A 23247-nucleotide genomic window follows, 5' to 3' on the forward strand; every position below is an offset into this window, starting at 1 on the left:
CTGCATAATTTGTTCCCTAGGTTTGTCCTTTACCGACAATACAAAGATCACAAATCTACTGAATGACGAGCCAACTAGGTAAAAGACCAACAGACATGAACTGACAAGGAACATACCTTGTTAATGCAATGGACTGCTTGCTAAACAAAACTCAAACTGTTAATCTTGCGATTTTGGAACAAGGAATATGTACGCATCCACTGTTTCCCTTATATGATTGATTATCTGTATTATGAACTGAGATCACTAGCCATTGGGTGGCATTTTAAACAGATTATCTCCTACAATTTTCAACTTGACAATAGAAGTGCCTTCCTTCTTGAAGGTGCTGAAGGCGTTTGCCTAATAATTCATTTTGCTGAACGCTGTGTATTAATTATGCAACTAAAGATCTGTGCTCCTGCCTAGGTTATTCACCGTATGTGTGAACATCATTCATCTCTGTATATCCCTCTGGGTTGCATATACAGGCTTAGTATCGTACTATGGCAGTAGCGGCTCTGGACCTATATGACACGAAGCCGGTTCATGTTGTTAGAAAGGACAGACAGCGTATGCTGTCCTGGACGGTAGTGGCTTCAGACAAACGACTAGAGAGCGTGACGGTCAAATAAGACGGAGTGATACTTGCCCTACGCCTTCATAGTACCCGCCCACCCGATGAATGGCGAGAGCCTGGTATGCCGGTTCAGCTTTGCCGGCCACCAACGACAGCTCTTTTTAAAAGCCTGCGCTCCGGGATTGAGACCTTCGGTTAGAAGCAAATGAATTTGCATTTATCTCTAACCAAAATGATTCTGATTATCTCCCGACCTTCCCGCCTTATAGGAAGGACAGGGAGTGCGTCGCGTAATAATCTTTTGTTCGATGAAACTCTCAATAAAACTTGACTTAAACTCTAGTTTATTGAGGGCGTGTTCATTTTCAAACAAAACATTTATGCACATTTATTAAAATCGTCTTTATGTTATTAAATATTTGCTTTAGTCTATTTTGGATTAGTGTACGCTAATAAATAAATAACGCGTATAAAATAAACTAATAAAAATATGTCTTTATTTCTATGCTTATTTATTATTTGCTACGTGCGTTTGTGCTATTTTATGGTAATTTTTGATTCATTCATTGCGCATTTTGTTCTATTTTCAATTGTTAAAATAAAATTTTAAGTTTTGATTTCTTTTTATTTCGTAACATTTAAACTCCTATCCAAATAAACACTTCAGAATTCTATAAACAGCTGAAACATGAGCTTTTTTCGTACGTTTCCAATGAGGATATCTAATGTCTTCTTGCCAATTTAAAGACATCCAAGTTCTAAGATTTGTTCCCTTTGCTTACCACGTGCCTTCGTGGTGCAACTAGAAACATGCGCAGTTAGCAATCGGCAGATTCAGAAATATGAAATATCTGAGTGTGCATTGCACACGTTTCTTATCTTCTTATCTTATCCGGAATAAAATGCCTAAATGTTATTACAGATTTCTCGAACATAAATTTCGGAAAGCTTAGGACTGTTTTCCTCCAGAATGTTTAGTTGTGCGCTTTCTTCGCATCTTTGGGAAAAAATAAAATGAAATATGCACACTATTTACATTTTACAGTCGTCCTACTAACGGTTTTCTTGAATAGTGATGTTTCGTCTCCTATCCTTGAAAAGAAGATAAAAAAGGATACCATTATTTCATTACACGTTTTATTGAATAATGGATACAAAAATTTTATAAACGTTTAATTTATTAATTACTATATTAATGTTTCAAATGTTCGTATACGTGTTCTACACATAATGCCTGACTGCTCAAGTTTTTATTACCTTTTTCAGGCCTGGATTTTCTTAGACGCACGAAAATAAAAATGATTCAAAATATTGGAATCATACATATTATCCCGGCGATCATGAAAGTTAACCGAGCTACTTTTCTGTGCTTCGTTTAAAGGCTTTCGTCTATTTCTACTTAGACACATCAGTTTTAAGGAAAGCTATGTTTAGAATGCTATGTGTACAAACGTCTCGCAAGTAAATGTTCCATTCTACTGGTCTTTTGTCGGGTGTATCCAGTTGGCTAAATCGTGTCCCTTAATAAACCATTTTTTTATGGTAGGATTCTTTAATTTTGAAAATAATCCAATTGTTGCTGTTTTGTAGTAGCAATATTCATGGCCAAGTTTTAATCACTTCTTTTTTCAAAATATATAAGAAATCAAAATGCAGCAATAAGAATTAATTTTCGTCCTATTCCACAAAAATAAAAGTTGGCTTATATATAATCAACCGGGATTACATCAGACGAAACCTCAGATGGTACGGGTTTGTTGTTACGTCACGCTTATATATTTTTAGTGCTATATCGCACGTTGGGAGGCAGTTTTAAAGTCGGCGGTATAATAAGTAAGTACCAAATATTATCAAAGGTGTCTAAATAACTCTCTTGGAACATAATAACAGTTTCCTCCCTGAATTGTAGAAACTAGGGTATTGGGGCAATTGCAACCATCAGGCCTCAAGATAACCATTCGACTGGGTAAACACACACGGACAAACCACCAGATGAAATTTTTAGTGGTGACTAGGAAAACAGGCTCAACTATCGATAAAATAGACCTCTACAAATGAAGGTGGAAAATGTGCAGGGCTTTAAAGTTTAAATGTGCTTAATATGTGATACTTAATTCTTGTCTGAATTTCATAAGTTGCTACGAAAAATTATTTTCCTCTAAAACACACCGCAGGACATCGGGGTATTTCTGGCTCTGTCAAACGTTTCGGAATGTCCCATATTAATACGTGATAAGAAATTAAGGACTTTTAATTTTTAGTATTGAGTTTTTAGAGATATCATTTGCAATTCAAGCTGTGAATATTAATCGGTGTGCCCGGTCTCGGCACACCTAAAAATTTCCTTCTGCACGCACAAAAAAATTCATGAAAACAGGATTTTTAGTTTACTATAGGTTGCTGTGAACCTTCTTTATTTATAGTAGATGGCAGCCCAAGAGAAACCAGTCCATATATTTTAGCCATGTTTAGTTTTTAAAAACCCTGATTTTTCAAAGAAATCTTCAGGATTTTTTTTAGGATATAAAAAGAATTGTTTGAAAAGAAATCCCTATGTTATTTTCTTGGATGTATGCTAATCTCCTCAATCTATATTAGTTTTAAATTTTTAACCTTGAAATCTTGCCTAAAATTGAACGGCGAACATCAAGTGTGCCCAGAGTGGACTCTTTAAGATACTAGGACAAGACCGAAAACTGTGTTTTTGTTTCTCTGCAGCTCATCGGTCATCATTTGGTTAACAATAAAAAAATTGTTGGGGTCTTTTTCTGAAGGTCAGCGGTAATTTTATTTTATAGTTTATTATTTCAAATTGTAGATATAATATTAGTTTATTTTTTTCGGATTTTTCATTATTTTTCAAATGGATCGGAGAAGGCTGACCATTTCTAAAGCACTGAAACTGCTACACGAATTGCTTTCAGATAGTGAATCTGATAAGGATCCCGTTATATGTGCGAAACATTAAATATCGTGTTGTGCTTTTTCAAAGGTGGTGTCATTTTCTTCGAAAAAAAATACCACCATGAAGAAAATAGACGAAAGTGTATATAATGTAAATATCATATACCCAAGTTACGTTTTTTTTTTCCATTCACCCGCACGTAATCATCATATAATCAAGAAGAGCTTTTTTAGGCGGGGTGTAGAGTAACAGGCCCTCCCATGGTACACCTTGGGTAATGCTAAATCTTCTACGGTATTCAGAATTAAGTGTATTTTAAATCGTAAGCAAAATCTCTTACTCTTTTATGCCCTTTCCAGCAATGCTCGTTTCAGCACTCTTTTCCAAGTTCTATTCATTCAGTGTGCCCGCTTTTGTCGAAATTCCAACTTTAAAAGGTAGCTGCTGGAATGGGTTAAGAATTCATTTTAACAAGAGCGTGAAGCTGTTGGTGTTCAGAGTAAATCTAAAAAATAATATCATTCAACTCCCGTTGTTTACTTGATTTAATAATTTTATAGTTACTAAAATGTCTTGAATTTCCTGAAGAAATGTGTTTTCTGTGCTTACGTCTCCGAACTGCTTTATTTATATAGGATTCAGTAGGATACCACACATAAAATAGCTCTAGTTTATATTATTACAGGTAAAATAACAATATCCGTAAGATGTTATTTAAAGAAATGCCTTAGATACTAAGTTATGTGTTTCACAAGTTTTTAAGAAATGCTTCAAAATTCTGATTTTCACTTGCGGTATCCCTATAGAATTTGCACGAAAAACTCGGCTTCCGTGGAGTACTGTCTGACAAAACTGCTGTAAAGAACTGCTATATTATTTAGCAATCACTTTTTAACTTATGGTGTTAATCCCAAATACATAAAATGTATATGTCACTAGGATTTAGTTCAGGCTCTTATGTCGATTCAATCTGAGATAAGCTCAATTTTATCCATCTGTCAATTCGACTGTCAAGCCATCATATGAAACTTTTACCCGCGAATATTAAAAAGTTTCAAATGTAGATAAAACAGACATCTATATATGAAGATGTCATACGCCACCAACAAGACCAAAATGCTTAACTGTGTTTAATATTTGATATTTAATCTCTATCTGGATTTTAAAAATTGCTACCTAGACCGAAAAATATTTTGAATTTATATTATAAAATAATAAAACACAATGCAGGGAATAGCGTAGGGTATTTCTGTCTGTGGTAAGAATTTCGGCATGTCCTGCATGAATCTTTTATAAAAAATTAAAGGCTTCTTGCTTTTATTTCATTTTTATATCATGAGGAAAAATATGGTGAAGCATTGGTTTTAGCTTACATAAAGTTTGTTTACATAATTTACAAATCATATTAGCCATGGCTACAAGAGGACTGACTACCTTCTAAGGAAGTGATTATTTTATGGAGAATTTTCAAAGGCAGCAGGTGTGTTACAAATGGGAAAGCTAAGGAAACAGTCTTGCAACCAAACAGTTTCCCGAAATCGAACCGGCTCGAACTTGTTTTCTGGTGTTCAACGGTATTCTCTAATTGGTCAGTCCAGGATACAACTTTTAAACAGAAAATAACGTAAGAGTTTTAAAGATAATATTATTAACGGCTTTCTATATTTTACATGGTACGGAAATCTTTAACTTCCATTCAGCGAATATTAGCCACCTCACGAACTTATAAAATATTTATAAAAAATGTTATTTTTGACGTACAGGAAATATTTAAAAACATTTCTGTAAATATATCATGACGAAAAGAGACCTTTAGCTGTTCTCCCTTGATATCGATAAGGTTTCACTACAATCTACGCAAGCACAAAATTATTCCTTTGCCTTGGTTTAAGTATTTCGTTGATTTTGAATTTGGGCACAAAAATTTTCCAAGCTAATTTACATTTGTATTCATTGCCATCATATAGATGAATGCTTCCTTTCAAGGTAAATTAGATACTAATGGATGGGTTTTAAAGGCAACACGCCAAAAGGGAGCGAGCTAACCGACAGAAGATCCGCATTTAGCATATTGTCTCCATATTTCCACTCTCTTAGCCTGATTAAAGCCATTATTATTATAATGAACCATACCAGAAACTGCAAAGTCCTCGTCTTCGTGCTTTAGAAACTGTAGGAGATTTATTGCTCTAAAGGCGCAAAAGTTTCATTATTTTATACCTCGGTATTGGAAACGATAAAAATATTTTATCATTTTACTTATTTATCCATTTCATGAACTATTTTTATTTATTTATTTTATTTATTATGAATGTTCTTGTATGAATTTTATTGTGTATTCATTATTCAAAGAATTATATGATAATTTTATAACTAATTCTTCTTCGAGAACTTGTAAAGAGATTAGGGATTTTTGGTAGCAGGAGAGATAAAAAACGCTTTAACCGGACTTACTTAGTCGGAAGTCCAACCGTCTCGAATACGAGCCGAGCGTGTTGAACACTACACTTCGAAAACATGCTAAGAATGCGGGAGAAATACCTTATATACTCCTTTTTTTTAAAGGGCGACTGGAGAGTAGGAGACCCAATTGCCAAATCCTGGTGGGGAGAATCATCATCCATCACCCTTTTATTTTGGGCGAAACTATAGAGACATTAGGCCACATTGAAGGCAGGTGTAAAACAAATGTGCAGCGTCTTCGACGAGATTCGAATCATGGAGCTCTTGAATAAGCGCCGAGTATGCTGACCACTACACTACGCAGGCATGCTAAGATAGTGAGAGAAATACCATATAAACTACAAAAAAAGTAATATATGACATTATAAGTTTGATATTCTGCTACAGTTAGGCAACATATTGGGTTATAAATTATTTATTACGAAAACTTGTACTAGAACTATCTTCTTAACAGACGAAATGCCTTTTGGGGAACTTTTTAGGTGGAAGTGAGACACATTCTCGTTAATCATGGAGCAAACGTATTCACTTGGAACGGAACCCAGATCAATCTACCAGTGATTAATCACTCTGCCGGGGTGTGCGATTGTAGGATGTTGAGGCTATACATATTTTCAGCATTTATAATTAAAGTGAATTAGCTTGATTTGATTATTTAGATTATGGTATTTAGGTCTATCTCTCTGACGAGAAAGATACCTTCTTGGAGGAATTTTGAGTGAAACTGATTCCTGTTCATCTTATATATGGAGAAAACGCAAAATCTCTCAGACGATTAAACTGAGGCCGGATTTAAACCCAAGTCGAACTACAAATGTTCAGCTGTTTTACCGCTCAACCATTAATGGATCATATCTAAAGCTCATCGTATTTTGCGCATAGGCGAGTAAAACAGATATTTTACAGACTAATTAAGTGTTATGAGATTTTTTTTATTTCAAAATATTCTTCTACTAAGTTTTATTTTATTTTTCAAGTAATTCAAAAGTGGAATTTAAGCATACTTTGAATTTAGAATAAAAATATCTTGCACTAACAAGCAAAGTGCGAATAACCAACCAGCAAAGAAAGTAGTTCTCCGTTGCTTTCTTTAATAAACCAACGAAAGATCGCTGGAAAAATGGCGCCTTAAGAGACATAAGAATGAAGAAGTCTTGATTTACAAACTTCACTGAACTCTGAGAACAAAAGAAATCTTTGGCCATATCCACATTATGCTTGTTAATGCGGCATCCGCAATAGTGGCCATTCACATTATTCACGCGAGAATAGTGAAAAAGTGTTTTCGTAAGCGAGATTCTTACGCATTCCATGTATCAGAGAGATAATGCCTACTGCTTCACATAAAGATTAGAGTAAGCCTATAAAGTCTTCCTTGCAGGATATAACAGTATTTTCTTCTCAATGTCACTTTTTTTCTGCAAGAAATTATTGAATAAAAGGAAAAATATATTTGAGTTAAATTCTTTTCATCCTATAACAGCGACACTCTGTCGCTTGTGTTCCCGAGAGTAATTTTGAATTGAAATCCAAATGCAAAGGGAGTATTCTAAGTGATTTTATTCGTAATTGCTACAAAACTGCTTAGAAAAATATTTTTCAACTGGAAATTGCTATGTTGCTTCTCTACACAAGTGTAGTTTCTAATTTTCTTATAAAAGGAGGGAACGGAAATTTTCCCTTTTTGAAAAGAATGAAATACATTAAAATATTTCAAAATTATGTGGTTTCATTCAAATGCATTAAAAAGAAAAAAACTATTTATTAGCTGCTATACAACTAGGTTGTTTATTGTAATGGATGATATTTGTATCCCTAATGTCTCTAAAATGGGGGAATAGTAAACTAACCGGTTTCTAATCCTACCCTTCGAGCAGCCTTCACAAAAAAACTTTGCATGGCGCAAATGGCACAAGTTGAACTTTACAGTGAAAGAAATTCAAACTGAGTTTCGAACAGTCATTTCGTTGAGTGAACTGCACACTCACGCATCCACAGCTTGATTTTTCATGAATGGCTACGGCTTAACCCGCAGGTGCTAATGTAGTTACTTATTTTATCATAATAATGATGGCTAGACAGTCGTGTGTACGCTTTAGGCGCCAACTTATATAACTCTACACCCCTTGTGGTGCGCAGCCATTATTCCTCCACTAAAGAGGCTGATATGGTCAAGCTTCGCGCAGGTGTAAAAATAAACATTTATGGATACCAGGAACCCCCCGTTATAATAATAATTTTGAACACATATGATTCAAAATAAAATCAAGTGATTGCTAGCAGTGTGTTTTAAATCAAAATTCTCCAAGAGAAATTAAAGTAAAATGGATGTAATCATTTTTAAATATGTCATTGGCATGCTGTCGCTTTTATTGTTCTACAAAATTCTTATACTATCTTAATACATACATTGAAGGCTTAATGATTTATTTTATGAAACGAACAAAAGTATTACTGTATGTAAAATATTTTATGCAATTCTAATACTTTTCATCAAAACCGTGCAATTTAAAAATACTTTACAGGTATTATGTTATACTTTTTAGTTTGTAAAATAATGAAAAGTAAGAAAGAAAAAAACACTGCTTCTGTAGTTAAGAAAATTATTCTTTCTAACTAAAGAGTAAGATTATCAAAATTTATGTTTCATTTGGAATATCAATCTCACATTCACTTGAAGTCATAGATTATCACTTGAAGTGATAGATTAACAAGGAAAGATTGAATCTTTGAATTTGAAAATACATTCTTATTTCATACTAACTCACATAGCGTAAAAACATCCTCGGGATATCCTGAAGATGTTTTCACAGGATAAGCGCTCATCCTCGGGAAATTCCGCATATGCTTCTAATTTTCTAAATATGTCTTCCCAAGTGCTGGATGCCACATCCCAGTATATCCTCAGAACATCTTATATAGGTCCCATCGACAGAGTACGGGATATTAGGATTGAAGTACAACTTATTACATCCTCAGGATATATCACATTTCAGAATATCCACTGGACATCCTAACTAGGTCTCATTGACAGAGTACAAGATTTTAGAATTTGAAGTCCTACTTTCTACATCTTAAAGGCTGTCACGGAATATCTCACTAACTTCTTACACACATTCTCTTGAGTGCTATGTCACATCCCAGTATTTCTTCAGGGCATCCTATCTAGGTCTCATCGACAGCAGATCTCTAAAATATTTGAATGAGTTTTGGAAAATATCCATAAATTAAAAAAATGGTGACTATTATAAAAAACCGTCATATAGAAAATGAATTTTCGATCTATCCTATAGTGAAAAATCAAAATTTTGTAATAATTTTTCAGATCGTAAAAATTTAAGAGAAATGTTTAGTTTTAAAAACATATGTCTTCAAAACTTTTAGAGACATATTTGGAAAAATTTGTTAGCATTGTAAATACTCATGTGAAAATTTTCAAAAAGGTCCCTAGATGATGATGAAATATTAATTTCAGCATTGGACTATGATATAAAAGAAAAGAGAAAAGTTAAATAAAACATAATAAAAAGTTATTAATTTCTGGGTGAAAACGTAAATTCTGTTATAACAAAAAATTTTAGTCTTTTACAACTTGAAAAAGGTTCATGAAATTTTAAGGTGATCTCACTGGAGTAAGCGTGTAGTATGTTGCGAGATTAAAATAGGATCTATTGATTTAAATCCACGCGGGGGCGTTTAAAAATAAATGAAAAATATAATGCTTATGCTAAATGAATAAACTAAAAGTCTGACGAACAAAAACTTTGCTTATAGAAATAAAAAAAAATTCTAAATGAAGTTAAATACTTACCGGTATTTTAATTTAATTTATTTTAATTTAGTGTTAGATTATATTTTTTTCCAAATGTAATTTTTAATATGTTTAATTTTCAGCGCACATTTTGCGTTTAATGTAACATTTTTAATTAACTCATGTTTTAATATGATTTCACGAGGAAGTATTTTTTCGATTAAAGAGTAACATTTTGTTAATACTCTCCAATATCATTTTAGTTTGAATTTTAAGTGTATTCAATAATTTTATGCATTTCTTATAGAATGATTTTGCTTCGTAATTTTCATTCTTTCATTTCTTTCATTCATTTCATTTTGCTTCACTATATATAATAATGCATATGACAACAATTTGAATAGTTTATAACATTTTAAATATACATATTACCCTCAGAAAAGAAAGTACGTAATTAAATAACATGCATTTAGACAGTTTTTGAGGTATACAATTAATTTCTGAAAAGGAATTTCATTAAAATGTCTCTAGCAGTGTTTAAGAAGAATTCATATGAAAGCGCTCATCGCAATAACAGTTTTGTCTGCATTTTAAGTTTGGATAAGAAATACTGTACTTTAAAGTACGCTTTTTAAGCGAAAAATGTCATTTTGTCTCGCCCACTGTCTTTCATATTTCAGGAAATGGAAAAAAATAATGTTAAAATATCTTAATTAAGAATTTTGTTTTTGCTATATTAAGCAAACAATGACGATATCTTTTCTATTACAGAAGGCTTTAAAGTTCGGTACGGTAAAAACTGCGATATAAAATGTCAGAATTAAAAAATAAATATTCCGAGGCATACAATTTCTTTTAAACATTTCAGTCTTAAGATATTTAATTACAGTAAATTTGTAATACTTGAGCATCAGAGAATTTATTTGCTGCATTAAATCTGCCATCTGTATATAAAATTAATAAAAATAATTATTTTTTATTACAAGCGTTTCAGTTGTAAATATTATCATTATATTGAAAAATATATGACAGCTAGCACAAAATTTAAGACATTTAGAACTTTGACTACATTGAATGTTTTCAAAGCTTTTTACCACAAAATATCTACTAACCGATTAATAAAGTATAATTTTAGTTTGAGAAATGAATCATGTTATGCTGTTATGTCTGTCAGTAATATACGACGTCTTGGACATAGCAACAGGAAGCGACCATCTACCGTTGAGTAAATCCTCTGGCATCCAGACCTACGTCTTCTACAGCGGTTTTGATTCCTTTGGTAAAGATTCCACAATTAATAAAAATAATTATTTCTTATTACAAGCGTTTCAGTTGTAAATATTATCATTATATTGAAAAATATATGACAGCTAGCACAAAATTTAAGACATTTAGAACTTTGACTACATTGAATGTTTTCAAAGCTTTTTACCACAAAATATCTACTAACCTATTAATAAAGTATAATTTTAGTTTGAGAAATGAATCATGTTATGCTGTTATGTCTGTCAGTAATATACGACGTCTTGGACATAGCAACAGGAAGCGACCATCTACCGTTGAGTAAATCCTCTGGCATCCAGACCTACGTCTTCTACAGCGGTTTTGATTCCTTTGGTAAAGATTCCACAATTAATAAAAATAATTATTTCTTATTACAAGCGTTTCAGTTGTAAATATTATCATTATATTGAAAAATATATGACAGCTAGCACAAAATTTAAGACATTTAGAACTTTGACTACATTGAATGTTTTCAAAGCTTTATACCACAAAATATCTACTAACCGATTAATAAAGTATAATTTTAGTTTGAGAAATGAATCATGTTATGCTGTTATGTCTGTCAGTAATCTACGACGTCTTGGACATAGCAATAGGAAGCGACCATCTACCGTTGAGTAAATCCTCTGGCGTCCAGACCTACGTCTTCTACAGCGGTTTTGATTCCTTTGGTAAAGATTCCACAACCTCTGTTGATGACTCTGCAATGCACATTCAATTCTCTAGCAAAACCGGATTGTTCTGCAGTAGCTTGCAACATCCCCACAGCCCTCCAATGCATTTCATCGTGCAGAGATGGTGTCTTCCGCTCATGCTATCAGCTTTGGCTATTTCGGATTATGCAGAATTATCGCTGTTTGCGAAATCAAGCATAGGTTCGACATGACATTTTTTTATGGCCTTGTGGTGTGACTGCGTGTTTGCGTTTTATGGTAACTTTGGTTGCGCATTTGCATTCGGCAATGCAACCTCTGCCTCCTATGTAAGTTGCATATTTTAGTTACCCCTTTTACATTCGTACCTTTTTTTTACTGTTTGTTGCTTATTTTTTAGCACGTGTGTATACATAAGTACAAGCCGAATGTCTAAATGATGATCTTCTGCCTTCTGTATGTACAGGGTATAGATATTTGTATGTGGTGTATCGATCTACAAGTAAAAGTTGATTATATGTACATAAATATATTATAAATACAAGTAAAATTACATGTAATAAGCAGTTTTTACTTAATTCCAGTTAGCAATCATAAGGCATTTTTATTTCTCACAATAACTCGGAAATTATTGCATTAGTCCAATAAGCTATTAATGAAATTTCATTTTTTTAGATCCCAATTTTAAATGTTAAAATGTAGAAGCAACCTTGCTTGAATTTGTAGAGACGATTTCTTAGATTTCCAGGCATATTTAGCTGATAAATGAAATTAATAATTTGCACGTAATTCTTGAGAAAATATTCCATTACATTACTAATGAATATTTTTTAAAACTAACTACAAAGCTCTAAATTTGGGCCTATTTCAGAGATATGTTGATTCTGAATGCACTGAGCTGCTTAATAAAATCAGTACTTCGTTAAATTCAAATTATTTATTGCTTTCAACAGAACCTAGTAAATCAAAGCTAATTTTATTTGGAAATATTCAATTCATGCAATCAAAAACCATTTTATAATCATGGATATTCGCGTTCTCGGCAATGCAAAAGCCAAATACCGGATACGCATGCCACCTTCATAACTTTCAGCAACTGCTTTTTCTTCACCTCAGTGGAAATGTGATCGTAACAATTTTCTTCGTTTTTTGACTCTATTGCCAAAAATGTACTGATCCGCTTGATAATTATGCTCACTGATAATCATGGGATAATCTTGCATATTGAAAATCCCAGACAATCCTACCAATGTCTTTAAAGAGGTAAACAAGAAAAGTGTGCGCTGACGCGAATTGTCTATCTCGAGTCATATTCCAATGTAATATCGTATATCAAATTGTCATTTCTTTTCGATAATAACTTTATAAATTATGCTATCTTTCTTGCAAAACCAGTATAGTCTTGAGGAAAATTTAAAGATTTTTTTAATTCTATGGATTAAAAACTGAATACGCTAACAGACATACTGCCAATAGCGATCACCCACCCACAGTTGATATATCCTGTTATATTTCAGAATAATTACAATCTGAGAATATATCGATTTTACGATTTTACGATATATCGATCTAAAAGAGGAAAAATCTGAAATTTTCTATTAAAAAATAGTAAAAATGTTAAAAGAGAAAACGTTTTCCTTCTTGATAACTAAAGATCAGCAATAAGAAAAGAGACAATTTATGATAGGAAAAAAGAATATTACTGAGAACAGGAAAGGAAAATATGTTTAATGGTTAGAATGTCTTGAGAATGTTTTTTTCTTATTTATTAAGGAAGAGATTAGACAGAAAAATTTAGGAATTTATGAATTCCTTTTTACCAAAGGATATTTCATTTACAAATATGTGAACAGACCGGTAATCATAGAAAGTTTTACAAACTGTTCTTCGTCGAGCAACCGGCAAAAAAAAAAAAAAAAGTGAATATTAGAAACTTTTGCCTTTTTAAGTTGTAAATCCTGGTTTGTTATTTCACTTTTTTTGCTGCAGATGTATTTAAAGACTTTCCAATTGATTTCTGCATTGGCGAATTTCTCTTGTTAACAAAGATTTACATTTTAAAAAAATAGAAGCAGTATATAGCATTTAGGGCATTCGCATGGAAATTTCTTTCTATGTAGAAGTAATGACTGACATTTTCTTCCCTTTTCGGTTAATAAAGTTGCTTATTTTGCTCTTAAATTTGTAATGCCATGCATTTCACAACGTTTTTGAATTATGAAATCGAATTAGGAAATCGATTAGCTCTCTTAGGAAAGTTTAAAACATATCCTTCAATCCGCAGGTTGCTTAGGTTATTGACATGCGACTGGTCCGGCGATTTCTAAATGGACTGTAACTCTCAATTAAACTAATTTACAAACTACTTTGTAGCATATCTTTATCTTTATTATACTAATTTTTGAGAGACGCTCAGGCTCCCACAATCACTCTCTGCTTTGCCATTGAAGCCAACTCCCAAGTAATTAACATTCTTTTTGTAAACAGTAACGATGGAAGCGCCATCTGGCTTCAGAGGGACTTAACACTCCCCCGGATTGAAATTACAAAATTTCAAGAAATTATACAAACATTCTTAACAAAGTTAATATACTTATAAACAACATAATATACTATAACTATAACTACAGCTATTACAATACTATAACAATACAATACATATGCAAAAATATCATTTCAGTTTTCTATCGGAAGAACGGCGATCTTTGTTATCGCTCTTTTTAATTCTCCTGATTTTGTTTTGATTTTAACCGTTCTTACTTTATTGTCAGATCCATGATAGACTTTAATAACCCGACTTAATATCCATTTGCAAATTGGCAGATAATCCTCCTTGACGAGTACCATAGTACCAACAGAAATATTGTCCTTCTCTATCATCCACTTGTTTCTCTGCTGCAGAGTTCCTAAATAGTCATTTGACCATTTCTTCCAAATAATTTGAACTACTTTCGTTGTTCTCTGCCACCGGCTTAACCGATTTTCAGTTACGTCTATTATCATTGGCTCCGGAATCGTCTGTATTGATCTCCCTATTAAAAGATGACCTGGGGTCAAAACGTCATAACAATCAAAATCATTGGAAATAGGTGTAAGAGGTCTCGAATTTAGTATTCCTTCTACCTGCACAATTATAGTTTCAAACTCCTCATATGTAAAACGCAAATCTCCTATCATTCTCTTTAAATGATACTTTACACCGGCTTCCCATAGCCCTCCGAAATGAGGGGACTTGGGAGGTATAAAGTTCCAGTCTATTCTTTCGGACGTGAAATATGAGGCCAAAGTTTTATCAGGAAAATTAATTACATTGTAAAATTTCTTCAACAGAGAATTTGCTCCTACAAAATTAGGGGCATTATCAGTGAATATTTTCGCACATTTGCCACGTCTGGCCATGAAACGCTTAAGAGTGGCAATTAAAGCACTAGAAGTTAAATCTGACAAAGGCTCAAGATGAATAGCTCGTGTCACAAAACATATACATACACAAATGTAAATTTTATTTAGCACGCCCTTTCTCTGATGCTTGTAAGTCACATAAAAGGGACCGCATAGATTCAAACCTGAAACACTAAATGGGGGTGATCTATTAACTCTCTCGTATGGCAAATTGCCCATAATCTGTGAAGACAAAATCGGTTTGCATTTAAAGCATGTCACACAAAGATGTACTGTTTTTCGCGCCAAATCTCTACTACCTAATGGCCAAAATTTTAAACGTACTGCATTCAATAATCCTTGGGGGCCAACATGCAATAATCTTCTGTGCACACTAGAAAAATAAATCTTACTTAGCTTAGAATTTTTTGGTAGGATTGCAGGATATTTCTGAGAAAATGGTAAAGAAGCTTTTTCAAGACGGCCACCAACGCGAATTATTCCTTTACGATCAACAAAGGGATGTAAATTTTTTAAGTTACCTGTTATGTCCTTTTTACAAAATAGAACCTTCTGCTGATGCTTAATAAGCATTTCCTCAGCTATTCTTACCTCCTCTAGTTGAAGAGGGCCTACCTTTCTTGATTCACCTTTCCTGCAATTACAAATAAACCTAAAAATATAAGAAAGAACATTAATTATTCTATAATAATTGTTACTAATATTCAAGAGTTGGTCTAAAACGTTAGAGTTCATGTCAATCAACATAGTTCTCTCAGAAATGTCAGTAATGTCACTAGAACTTTTGCTTTCTTGCACAAAGGACTCCCTTTCATTTGGTGTTAGGTTCTCAACCTCTGGAACTATTGGTTGTAAGCACTTGTAGGGAAGATGCGGCTCTGTAAAATATTCTGCACAAGTCCACCACTTAGAATTGCTCACTAGAGAAGAGGCACTAACTCCACGCGTTAGAAGATCGGTTGGATTGTCTTTGGTTGAACAATAAAACCATGAATCTGGATTAGTCAACTTCTGAATCTCGTCGACGCGATTTTGAACGAAAGACTTCCATCTCATGCTTGATCCTTTGATCCAATACAGTGTAACTTTAGAATCACTCCAAAAAAGATATTAGATGAACCTTTACGATCTAGAACTTTTTTAACTTCCGTTCCCAATCTTGCAGCAATCAGTGCACCCAGCAATTCAAGTCGAGGCAAGGAAACTTTTTTGACAGGTGAAACTCTGCTCTTGGAAGCCAGCAAATTCACAGAAATTTTTTCTTGATTCTGTACCTTTACGTAAACGGCTGCACCATACAACCTTTGACTTGCGTTAGAAAAAACATGGATCTCTATATTTTCATCACATGAATCCAAAGCAAATCTTGGAACACTAATGTTACTAAGTTCTGAAAGCTCGCTACACCACTGAGACCACTCGTCGTTCAAATCAGAAGGAAGCTCTTCATCCCATGGTAATTTACGTAACCATAGCTTTTGTAGTAAAAGTTTTATTCTAACAGTGAATGGTGTGATGAGTCCAAGAGGATTATATATTTTTCCAGCAGTTTGGAGGATGAAGCGTTTGGTACTTTTCTTTCTCCTCGAAATTTTCGTCAAACAAGAAGTCTCTATACTCAAACTATCTTCCTGAATGTTCCACTGAATTCCTAATACCTTCAGTATCCTTTCATTTGAGCTTAGGGGATGAATATCAAAATTTTCTTCTTCCCATTTTTTAGCTAAATGATAATCATTCGTCACCCATTTGCGTAGATTCATCCCAGCTCCACGCATAATTTCCTTTGCTTCTCTTGAAATTTTTAAGGCTTCTGATACATCATCTGCTCCTGTAACAAGATCAACATACATACATGTATCAAGAATTTGAAAGGTATCGGGATACACATTTCTGTACTTTTGGATATGCAGCTTTATAGTTGCCGCTAACAAAAAAGGACTGGAATTAACACCAAAGAGCACACGCTTAAATCTATACCCTTCTAGCTGATCGTCGGTATTCTGCAAAGGTGTATCAATATTCTTAACAAATAAAAATCTAACTGCATCTCGATCTTTCTCAGCTAACACGATCTGTAAAAATGCCTTTTCGATATCTCCTAAGACTGCAACTCTATTAAGTCTAAAATATATCAGCAAGTGGAATATATTTTGATTCAGATTAATACCTGGCCACAAACAATCATTCAGGGACAGACTACCTATTTCATGTGAGCTCGCATCAAATACAATACGCATTTTTGTTGTAATGCTTTCTTCTTTATAAACTGCCTGATGCGGCATATAAAAAACTGGCTTGTTTACTGGTTTCGTAGAATCTAATACTCTTTCTATTATCCCTTGATTTAGGTACTCTTCTAAAGTTTCTCTATATTTCAGGTATAATGTATTATCATGCTGCATTTTTCTCATCAGGATTTTTATTCTTTTTTCTGCGACACCAAAATTGTCGCCTAAATGTTCCCAACGTTTCTTCCAAGGCAGACTAACAATATAACGACCATCTTTGAAACTAACAGTTTTGTTGAATATCTCTAATGCTTTATCTCCATCGTAAGAACTGGGATCATCTCTGATACCAATTGATTCCAAATCAAAAAACTTCTTCAACTGTGCTTCGACATTGTCATAAATTAACCCACAATGCATTAATTGTTTCTCATGTAGTAAATCTTCAATGCTACCGCTTACCAAATACCCAAATGCTGAGTTTTGTAACACTAAATTTGTATTTGGTACATAAATTTTCCCGGATCTTATCAAATCGAAAAATATTTCAGATCCTAAAAGTAACTGAATTTTACCCGGTTTGTGAAAGTCTGGATCAGCTAACGTAACTCCTTGTGGAATCTCAATATTACAGACTTCAATTTGTCTAGAAGGCATTAAATGAGTAATTTTCGGAATTACGAAAAAATCTAGTTTACGACTGTATGTGTTTCCTCAATTTAAAATAACCGCACTTATTTTTGACTTCACCGTTGTTGAAATCCCAGATAAACATCCTACTGATACGTTTACATTTTCTCTTTGCAAATGAAGCTTCTCAGCTAATTCCGATGAACAAAGATGAATCATACTTCCACTGTCAAGCAAAGTTCTGGCTGGAAATATTTCTCTTCCATTTCCCTTAATATAAACAATCGCTGTCGATAGTAGGACTCTATTAACTGCATTACAATTTTTATTTACATTAGCTGTCATAAAACACTCGTTATCCTTATTTATAAATGGCTTTGCGTGAGCGTTCAGTTTCGCTACTTCCGTAGACGAACTGGCGTCTGACTTTTGATCCGACAGAGAGGCGATTTCGCAACTCTCTCTATTTTGGGAAATCGAAAATTTTTCTCGCTCATAACACAGTAACGAATTGTGCTTTTTTCTGCATAGCCTACAAGAGTAATTTGAAGGGCAATTTCTCACTCCATGATTTCCAAAACAGCAGAAACATAAGTTGTGCTTTTTAACATACTCGACTCTATCCTTTAAGCTGAATTTTTGAAATTTAGGGCATTTAAATAATTTATGTTCCACATTACACAGTTTACAAATTAAAGCACGTTTTTCAGTCACACATGAAACCATTGAAGAAACCTTTGATTGACTTACTGAAGCTTTTGATTTAGACATTACTGGAATTCTAGAAGCGTTTAATGTCCTCGCGTGATCCTTTAGAAATTCTAATAACTCTGTAATGTTCGGTATTTTTTCTTTCTTTAAATTCCTTTCCCACCATAACTTAGTATTCTGATCAAGTTTCTGGCTAAGAATAAAGGCAAATATAGCGGATGAAACCCCATCTAACTTTTGTTCTAAACATTCTAACGATCTTACAACTTCACTTGTAACATCAATTAAATTTAGAATCGCAGAAGGTGACTCGTTTTGAATAACGGGAATACTCATAAATCTTTTTAAGATGAGCATACACTTGTTCTCTAGGATTCGAGTATCTTTCTTCAAGGAGAGACCACGCTAACATATAATTATTATCCGTTATAGCTATCGTTTGGATAATTCTAAAAGCATCTTCTTTCAGTGCTGATTTCAAATATTGCAATTTTACAGCATCTAATAAATTTGGGTTTTGATCAATACTCGCTTTAAAAATGTCCTTAAAGGAAAGCCAAGAATGCATTTCTCCTGAAAATGTCGGTAACGAAATCTTAGGTAAACGCACAACAGTATTTTCAGAAATTACTGCATTTTCTACTTTATTTTCTCTAACAACGTTCGACAATCTATTATTTATTTCAAATTCTATATCAATAATACTACTATTGATTTCATCTTGCTCACTGAAGATTTTTTCGATATTTTCTTCACTACTTAAATTGATAATAGAATCAAAAATAATATCAAATTCATTTTGCAGATTGTTAAATTTAGTTTTTAACAATTCTAAATCACTAACGCTTAAATCTGGCTCACAAAGTTTCTTTTGCAACTTCGATAAGATAGTTTTTTGTTTTTTCTTTTTAGTGAAAACATCTTTCAGTTTCGTAGCCATTTTCGCTACACTTATCAATAACAAATTATCACACAGACTTAATTCAGAATTTACTAAATGCAACAGTTAATAATGAATAGAGTTTCAAGGGTTTTTACTTACCCCTTTCTTTCAGCAACTGGCTATAATCCACAAACACAAATTCCATTGAAACAAAATGGCAAACTCACCGTTTTACACTAGATTATTTATTTAGCTGATATCTCTGCGGCTCTACTGGACCACTCAAACAAATGGTCCGGCGATTTCTAAATGGACTGTAACTCTCAATTAAACTAATTTACAAACTACTTTGTAGCATATCTTTATCTTTATTATACTAATTTTTGAGAGACGCTCAGGCTCCCACAATCACTCTCTGCTTCGGCATTGAAGCCAACTCCCAAGTAATTAACATTCTTTTTGTAAACAGTAACGATGGCAGCGCCATCTGGCTTCAGAAGGACTTAACAGCGACATTTTGAAAGAAGAATACGTTTAAAGTAGCAAACCATATTTCGGATATCAGATAATAAGCTGTTGCTAGAATGTTTCATTCAGAATCATTTGCTTTTTTTAATTCTTTAACTGTATCGTTCTAGAACTGTATAAATACCCTCTATAGTTGGCTTACGTCCCATCGCGACTTATTTGAAGTTTCACAAGAGCAGTGCAAACATTGATAGAAGGAAGAAATATATGTCCTGAGGTTTAGAAAACTTGCTTTCAGAAGATTTCTGAAATGTCGCTAATCTTTGAAATATCTTAAATTATCTCCACCTTGTTTTCATCGCTTATGCTAGAAGAGTTTTTCGATTATATCTCACTCTGTTTGATCTATTCTTACCATTCAAAAGTTATTTATTTCACATTTAAGACGTATTTCATAAAATTTAAAAATCCAAAATATTTTTTGAAATTTTGATGTCAAGATATGTCTTGTTATTGTTATTATTATGAAGTCAAGACACGTCTTATTATTTTTATTATTATGAAATCAAGACATGGCTTGAATAGCTGCTCATCAATTTAAGTTGTGGCTACTACAAAACAGAAAGAAACATATATTATACGAAATACATAAATAATTATGTAATTGAGCAAGACGTAATTGAGGTCAAATTCTTTTGCATGTTACGCATCAAAATGGAATTCCTAATTATTAATATATCGATTTTACGAATGAATTTTTCTTCATAATTCCATTACGAGAAATCTCGAGATATATGATTCGTAAAATTAATTCCTACAATTAATTAAGTTCTTATTGTCGAGAAAAGTATTAGGAAGTAAGAAAAACCAACTTGCTACCCTTAACTTTATGACATTTTAAACCAGATTTATGATTTTGAAACCAACAGGTCAGGGAAGTAAAATTTCAGATTATCAAATTTTATTCTAAATGCTTTCCGCACAATCAAATGGCAATGTGGAATAAAGTGACATCAAATATGATCAGGGAATTGCTTTAAGGATGGCAGGAATTTAAAAATTTTATTTCAAATGCTATCTGATATAAAATTATTACAGAGAGTTATGGAGAAGATACTATTGTCAGATGGAACTGAAATTTCACAGATGTAATAGTTTTCAAGTTAAATACCAGTCAATGTTACAGTTTTCGCAATGTTATTAAAAAATTTTAACATGCTGCATGATACTTCCTTCTACAGGAGTTTGATGCATGAGCATCAGGTTTCCTTTTTAATACAGATGATAATGCAAGAATACAAAAGTTTGAATTATGTTAAAATTATGTTGTAGACAATCATTATAATTATAATATTCGAAAATAAGGAAAATATATGACAGCTTAAATAATCCGACATCAAAAAAAGATTAAAAAGATTTTGGAGTTCTTGTGTGCAAACACATAGTTTGGTTATACAGCATTCGGTTGCGGGCAGTAAAATCTAGATTTTGAATAAATATTGTTGACATTGAAATTAATACTATATTTTTTTCAAAATAATTTAATATAAAGCTAAAGCAAATATAAAACAATCCAGTACTCCTTTTGGTCCCTTTTTAATACTAAAAATAATAGGCGCAGTGTTAAACTGTAGCTGGGGAAGAATGAAATATGCACTGGTTATTCAGCGACCCAAATGGGAAGTACTTCGCCTTATATAAGAAGGCTTAACTTTTTCAGATTTATTTACGATTTTTACAACATAGCCAAATTTCTGCTTTCGTAAACGCATAATTATGGGCACCAACTTACATTGTCAAAGTTAAATATTTTTTAAGAGAAAAACGACACACTAAAGAAGGAGTTATCTGACTGCAATGAAATTTCGCTTACAAATTCCTTTTATTCCCATATGGAAATGATTATATATGAGTGACTACAACTACGGAACATCGCAACTGAACTACCGCTGGTTGTTAAAAGAGGAGAAATTTATAAGATATTTTCTCCCTCCTTACCGCATACCTTTGTCGTGTAACTGAAAGTACATGAGGCTGGAAGTCGGAAGGTCCGGAATTCGAGTCCTGAAAACGACACTGCACATATTTCACGATTCCTCCTTCGGAAAACCTAATGACTCTAAAAGTTCTAATTCTAGGACAAAATTTCCACTTAAATTCGATTCTGTCTCCTCATTTAGACTGTTCTACTGGTTCATAAATAGGTTCACGCAGACTATGAACAAATATATGAGTTCAAACATGACGCACCATCGGTTTAAAAGAAACAGAACAGTCAAACTGGAAGAAGCCTCGACATTTGGCTTGACGTCATACCATCATTCGACGATGCTCGTAGGAAAGGTTGAATTATGGCAAAGCATAGCGTACAGAACGCGTCGATCGATCTAAACCAACGCTTTTTTATTATATTTTTTTTCAAATGACTCTTTTAAAAAATTAGGTTGTGTTACGGATTGTTTTACACTTGTCTTTTTATAAGTACATTTAAAAAATATAATTAATTAAAATTAATTTATTTTTATATTTGTTTTAAGTAGTTTATACGAAGTCATAATGCGAAGTAATAATATGTCGGTAGGACAAAATTTATGTTTGTTTTTAATAATTCAACACTATTAGAGTTTTAATAATCCTTACCTTTTTCAACTGAAATTTAAATAAATGCTAGTACTCATTTTAATAAGATGTATGAGCCTCCAATTTTCATATTAGTTCCATGTTTGCATATATGCTGGCAAGAATCACATATCATAGTGCTTTAAATCTCACTTTTGTTTCTAAGACTGGAGTGGGAAAACCGCAGGTGGCGTAACCGGTAATAAATTCCGTAAAATGTCAGTTCTGGGAGGAAAAATTAGATGATTGCCGCATGTAGTTTCCAGACTTTCAGATTTTCAGCTGTAGTATGGTATACGCGATTAATCTAAATTTTTGTCTCTCTCGGAAATATAGGAAAATCTTCAGGCAGTCTTCCAAGACCTCAGATTCAGAAACACTGATATAGGGAAACAACAGAACGTGAGGAACATAAGGATCAACTAGCAGCTCTCGCAGCACTTGTTACATTATTACCAATGGTCCGACATGGAATGGACAAAATATAGCCGCAATGATAACTGTTAGGCGACTCAGAGAACAGGCTATGTACTCACGAAGCGCTCACTGCGCTTGCTACTCCTTGTACACACTTGGACAAGTCCGTTTGCAAAGATGTCGAAATCCTTCGACCTGTAATCTCACTGTCTAAGGTAAAGTCGTCTTCTGCGATGATTTTTGCTTCGAAATGAGTTACTATGAATAGCAA

This window comes from Stegodyphus dumicola, chromosome 10, assembly GCF_044657685.1.
Source record: "Stegodyphus dumicola isolate Sdum_Otavi_A_Nest chromosome 10, ASM4465768v1".
NCBI classification, from domain to species: domain Eukaryota; kingdom Metazoa; phylum Arthropoda; class Arachnida; order Araneae; family Eresidae; genus Stegodyphus; species Stegodyphus dumicola.